This window comes from Mus musculus, chromosome 1 (genome assembly GCF_000001635.26).
Source record: "Mus musculus strain C57BL/6J chromosome 1, GRCm38.p6 C57BL/6J".
Classification (NCBI taxonomy): domain Eukaryota; kingdom Metazoa; phylum Chordata; class Mammalia; order Rodentia; family Muridae; genus Mus; species Mus musculus.
This window is the reverse complement of record NC_000067.6, coordinates 132,785,975-132,792,205: the sequence shown is the minus strand read 5'-3', so window position 1 is coordinate 132,792,205 and position 6,231 is coordinate 132,785,975. Positions and strand designations below refer to the sequence as shown.

At 42.8% G+C, this 6,231-nt stretch overlaps 1 long non-coding RNA gene across 1 annotated transcript; it reads right to left on the bottom strand.

Moving 5' to 3' along the window:
• Positions 1 to 4,363: 4,363 nt before the first annotated feature.
• Positions 4,364 to 4,970, bottom strand: Gm31101. The gene is made up of 3 exons (XR_387399.1): positions 4,953 to 4,970; positions 4,766 to 4,857; positions 4,364 to 4,456 (listed from the first exon to the last, which is right to left on the bottom strand). It is a non-coding gene; the product is annotated as a predicted gene, 31101 (long non-coding RNA).
• Positions 4,971 to 6,231: the final 1,261 nt, after the last annotated feature.

Sequence of the window (6,231 nt, the reverse complement as noted above, 5' to 3'; positions counted from 1 at the left end):
GGCTTAGTAGCCCTGTCTCTGCTTGAGGCTCTGTCTATCTACTGGAGGTGGACTCTTCATGTTCCCTCTCCCCAGTGTTGGGCATTTTGGCTAAGGTCACCATCACTGAGTCCTTAGAGTCTGTCACCTCCCTGGCTTCTGGCACTTTCTAGAGGGTTCCCTCTCCTCCCACCCCTGAGGCTGTTTAATCTCCATTCATTCTCTTGGCCCACTGGGCTTCTCTCCTCCTCCCCAACCCTCTCATACTTGATCCTGTTCCTCGTTTCCCCTCACCCATCCCTCTCCCACCCAGGTCTCTCCCTCCCTCAGCCTCCCATAATTATTTCCTTCCCCATTCTAAGTGGGATTGAAGCATCCTCACTTGGGCCTTTCTGCTTGTTACACTTCTTATGATCTGTAAGTTGTATCCTAGGAATTCTGTACTTTTTGGCTATTATCCACTTATCAGTGAGTACATACCACGCATGTCCTTTGGGGTTTGAGGTATCTCACTCATGGTGATATTTTCTAGTCTCATCCATTTGCCTGCAAAGTTAATGATGTCCTCATTTTTAATAGCTGAATAGTATTCTATTGTGTAAATGAACCACATTTTCTGTATCCATTCTTTAGTTGAGGGACATCTGGGTTGTTTCCAGCTTCTGGCTATTATAAATAAGGCTGCAATGAACATGGTGGAACAAGTGTCCGTGTTGAATGGTGGGGCATCTTGGTTATGCCCCCAAGAGTAGTGTAGCTGGGTCTTCAGGTAGAACTATTTCCAATTTTCTGAGGAGCTGCAAGATTTATTTCCAGAATAGCTGTACAAGTTTGCAATCCCACAGCAATGAAGTAGTGTTCCTCTTTCTCTAACAAGCATTAATAGTTAGCCTTTGGTGATTGGGTTATGGGGACTAATGATTCTTGACCGTAGGTGCGTCTAGACGGTGTGCTGTCCTTTCATGCCTTGACGGCTATGTTGATGAAAGTAACCTAAAATTAAAAATACCAAATGCATGACACCACAGTTATGTTGGTCATGGGCTGATTAGACCTGTTACCATCGAGATGTCTTATTTAAGGGGGACGTATGGGTGATAATGCATTTAATGGCCCTGAAGTAAGAACCAGATGTCTGATAAAGTTTCATGTTAGCTACCCTCAAGTTGAATGGGCCCAGAGTGAGAAGAGGGGTATTGGTGAGCAGATTGTTGGTTTCACGGAGGATGGTAGATTAATAGACAAAATGGGGGAGGGGATAGTCATATGGAAGAGAAAGATTTATGACACAATGATGTATGTCTGATAACACAGATATGTCTATAGAACATTAATTAAAATGTATGGGTTAATATTCATGTTGGTATGTATGTGTTATGTTGATTATTGATTTTTATGTTGGGTATCATTAATATTATTTACTTGCTTATATGCTAGGGGTAGATAAATTAATGTACCATATACATTAATGTTCTATTGTACTAGATAATTTTATGTACACATGTGCTGTCACTTGAGTTTTTGATCTTAGGCATTCTGACTGGTGTGAGATGGAATCTCAGAGTTGTTTTGATTTGCATTTCTCTGATGACTAAGGGCTTCTTTAAGTGCTTCTCAGCCATTCAAGGTTCTTCTGTTATGAATTCTCTGTTTAGCTCTGTAACCCATTTAATTGGATTATTTGTTTGTTTGTTTTTGAGCTTAATTTCTTAAGTTCCTTATATATTTTGGATACTAGCCCTCTGTTTAATGTAGGGTTTTTTCCTGATCTGTAGATTGCTGACTTGTCCTACTGACAGTGTCTTTTGCCTTATAGAAGCTTTTCAGTTTCATAAAGTCCCATTTATCAATTTATCTTAGAGCCTGAGCCATTGGTGTTCTGTTCAGGAAAGTTCCTCCTGTGGCAATGAGTTCGAGGCTCTTTCCCACTTTCTCTTCTATTAGATTCAAATTAAATAAAGAGAAACAAGAAGGAATCCCACAGACAAGACAAGGCTGTCCACTCTCTCCTTATCCATTCAATACAGTACTCAGAGTTCTAGCCAGAGCAATTAGACAACAAAAGTTGATCAAGGGGCTACAAATTGGAAAGGAAGAAGTCAAAGTATCACTATTTGCAGATGATAAGAGAGTATACGTAAGTGACCCACAAAATTCCACAAAATTCCTACAGCTGATAAACAACTTCAGCAAAGTGGCAGGAATATAAAATCAACTGAAACAAATCAGTAGCCTTCCTTTATACAAATGATAAACAGGCTGAGAAAAAATTATGGAAACAACACCCTTCACAATAGCCATAAATAGTATAAAATATTTTGGTGTAACTCTTACCAAGCAAGGGAAAGCTCTGTCCGACAAAAGCTTCAAATCCCTGAAAAGAGAAATCCAGGAAGCCCTCAGAAGATGGAAAGATCTCCCATGCTCATGGATTGATAGGATTAACGTAGTGAAAATGGCCATCTTACCAAAAGCAATCTACAAATTCAATGCTATCTACATCAAAATTCCAACACAATTCTTCACAGACAAGGAAAGAGCAATTCTCAACTTCATATGGAAAACCAAAAATCCAGGATAGCCAAAATAATTCTCAACAATAAAAGAACTTCTGGGGGAATCACTATCCCTGACCTCAAAGCAATACTACATAGCAATAGTGATAAAAACTGCGTGATAGCTGGGCAGTGGTGGCGCATGCCTTTAATCCCAGCACTTGGGAGGCAGAGGCAGGCAGATTTCTGAGTTCAAGGCCAGCCTAGTCTACAAAGTGAGTTCCAGGACAGCCAGAGCTATATAGAGAAACCCTGTCTCGAAAAAAACCAACCAACCAACCAACAAACAACAACAACTGCATGATATTGGTACAGAAATAGATGGGTGGATCAATGGAATAGAATCGAAGACCCAGAAGTAAACCCACACACCTATGGTCACTTGATCTTTGACAAAGAAGCCAAAAACATACAGTGGAAAAAAGAAAGCATCTTCCAACAAATGGTACTGGTCTCACTGTTGGTCTATATGCAGAAGAATGAAAATAGATCCATATTTGCCACCTTGCACAAAGCTTAAGTCCAAGTAGATCAAGGACTTCAATGTAAAGCCAGATACACAAGGTTTCTTTAGGGATCCAGGCATTGGCTCTCAGATCTCGTAGCAGGCTTTAGGACTCATCGAATAGAATGGACCAACCTGCCTCAATCACCTCCTCTCTACTTGACAGATCTCAGGTGGAGACATATGGGACTCTCTGTTATTTACATCTAATGGGATATAATGTGCACCTTATATTAATATTGTGAGACCTAAGGCAGAAATGTAAGAGAACAAGACAGACACAAAAAACAGGTAAAAAAAATTGGATCCAAGAAGAAACTCTGTTGTTGGTCACCTGAAAACTGGTTAGAAAGCAGGCCAGAATTGGCAAGTATATATGCATGTATGCATCTCTGTGTATGTGCATGTGTGTGTGTGTGTATGTGTTCCTACAGCACACAGAATCTTCCTATACTTAGAGAAAACCTTATTTTATCTACTCTCTGCAGACCCCCCTCCCCCCATGCAGGGAGTCTCTAGGGGCAGCTTGGTGATTGTCTTCAGTCCTTCTGTTTCTGAACAGCACAGAACATCTTTCTTGTCATATGATATGTCTTATATACTTCCAGAGTAGCCTTGGAATTCAAAAGCAACGGGTAAAACCCTGCCCCCTGCATGTGTGGGAAATGAGTTAAGTTCAGAGAACCCACTTGATTTGCCTGATTTTGTGTACCAGGACTTCAAACCTAAGGTGTCACCTCCCTGCTCCTGGCTATTTGCATTCCTGCTCACTGTAAGTTAAGGACTAGTTTGTCAGTTTAGAAAATAGTTCTTTTCCCTTTGAGAGAGAATCAAGAAGCAAAGGCATACTCACGGGACAAGTCCTGACTTTGTTTTCATGAGAGTGATGAGAGCCCTGCCTGGGGCTGATTGAGCAATGGTTAGAGACAATGGTGCTGTAGGAGAAAAATGCCCTTTTCTCCTGTGTTTCTGGGATTTGGGGCCATGAAAGAGGAACATTTAGCTTTCAGGCAATCTCTAGAATTCTCTTCCTTTTCTCTGAAACTTTCCCATTGCAATGTAACCTTTGAAATTCTCTCTCTCTCTCTCTCTCTCTCTCTCTCTCTCTCTCTCTCTCTCTCTCTCCCTCTCTCTCTCTCTCTCCCTCCCTCCCTCTTTCTCTCTCTCTCTCCCTCCCTCCCTCTCTCTCTCTCTCCCTCTCCCTCCCTCCCTCCCTCCCTCCCTCCCTCCCTCCCTCCCTCCCTCCCTCCCTCCCTCCCCCCTCCTCCCTCAGTATGTATTTCCTTCTAATTGTGTAGACCTGAGAGCGTACCCAGAGCAGAAGGCAAACCAGCAACAATTCCAAGGTTTCCTCTTCCTGCCTGAGACACGAGTGGGCAGTGAAGTCTCAGGTCCACATGCTCACTTGCTCCAAATGCTAGACAGGAAAAACAAAGTAAGCCTTCTCTGATAGGAGACTCAAATGAGAGCATAGTTAGGAAAGAGGCAAGAAAATGTAGCCGGCCAGCCAGCCTGGCAGCCCAGGTTAACAGCCATTATCATTGTAATAAATCCTGAGTTCCCAGAAGCCTTCTGCTAACCAGACTCCTTTGGGACTACTTCTCTCCAAGGCAAATGGTTTTGAATCAAGCCGGTATGGGGAATTTATCTTTTGATAAAGTAACGTCTGTCCTGTGCAATGCATTCAGGTCCCCAGCACCTTCCCTTGCTTTACGGGCATTATCACCTTGAGATGTGGTCTTCTGGAAACAATCATCTCGGGACTCGTTAAAATCTCTGCTCATCAGAAAAAGCGTCTACCAAGCTCAGCAGGCTGTGCTTACAGTGGGAAAAGAGCAGAGTCAGACCTTTCAGGAAGATATTTAACAAGAGTTTTCAGAATAAAGCATAGTTACTTAGAAAGCTCAATTTACCAGAACAGTTCATTCATGGGCCTCCTGGTTGGTTGTGCAGCGTTGTTACCCACAAACGCTTTCCAATCAAAGTCGGTTGGATTGGATTGGATTCCATGAACTTCCTCTTCTCACTCAATAAGCTGGAGAAGGATGCCAGATGGAACCCAGCCAGGGCACACCGGCTTGTGCTGCTGTGAGCCAGCTTCAGAGTCCCCTCTCTCATTGGCAAGGTCACAGTGCAGGACATTCCAGAGCCATCTGCTACTGAACCTTAAAATAGCCAGTAGCCTAGGGTCATAAAAACAGCGTGATATGCTCTTGCCACCTTGGATCAATCACCTTAGCCAGACATGGAAGTCCCTGATTAAACCTTATTGGTCAGTCAATTAGAGGAGACCCTAATGTTCCATGAGGGGTGTCAACTTCCAGCTTAATGGATTCTTCGTTTCTCCTGTGGCAGTTTTAGGATCTCTAAACTTACCAAGGAGAAATTGTGTACCAAGAAGCATCCACAGAGGTATTGCTAGTTGTGATGATGATAGGTGTTACATTCACCTCTTGGCTTTCAGACCTTTATAGTTTGACTATGAGAGATATGGTACTATCATTTGGTCATAGATTTAAAGCATATTGGGACCTTATGGAACAGCATCCTAGTTTCTCGGGGCATTGTTATGCAGTTAGGGTTGTAAGTGAGTCTCTACCGGCCATTCCAGTTATCTCTTAGGCCAGTTGCCTCTGAGAATAAGATTTAGGGGAGATTCGTGGACATGCACTGCACTATATTTGTATTAAAATGAATTTCTTATCAGAGGCTAGAAACTTTTTGTGTAAGACGCCATCACAACTGGATCCTGTGAATCCCCGATGATCATGTTTGCAGAGGGGATCCACTCAAGCAAAGATGGTGTTTACATACAGAATAGGTGAGTGTCCCCAATAAGACACTGCTCTGTCCATTGCAAGGTGGGGAGAATTCAAATATAAATGATTGTCTGTTTGCCAAAGTGACTGAGCCCTTTCTAGGGCTCTGCTGTCCTCTATTGTTGGTAAGCTGGGCACCCAGCTACTGTGATTGGCAGAGAAGCCTTGGTGAGACCATTTCTACACTATGGCCACATTATACATGGAACCATAGACCAAGCAGCTGGTAGCCTGGGGAAGGAATCAACGACTAGCCACAAGGTGGGTCATCTTGCCTGCTTTCATTTTGGAATCTTCCTCTGAAGTGGGTGCTCTCCACATTTCACCGAACCAAATATACCCTCATAGTCTTCACCATCTCAAGAGTTTCATC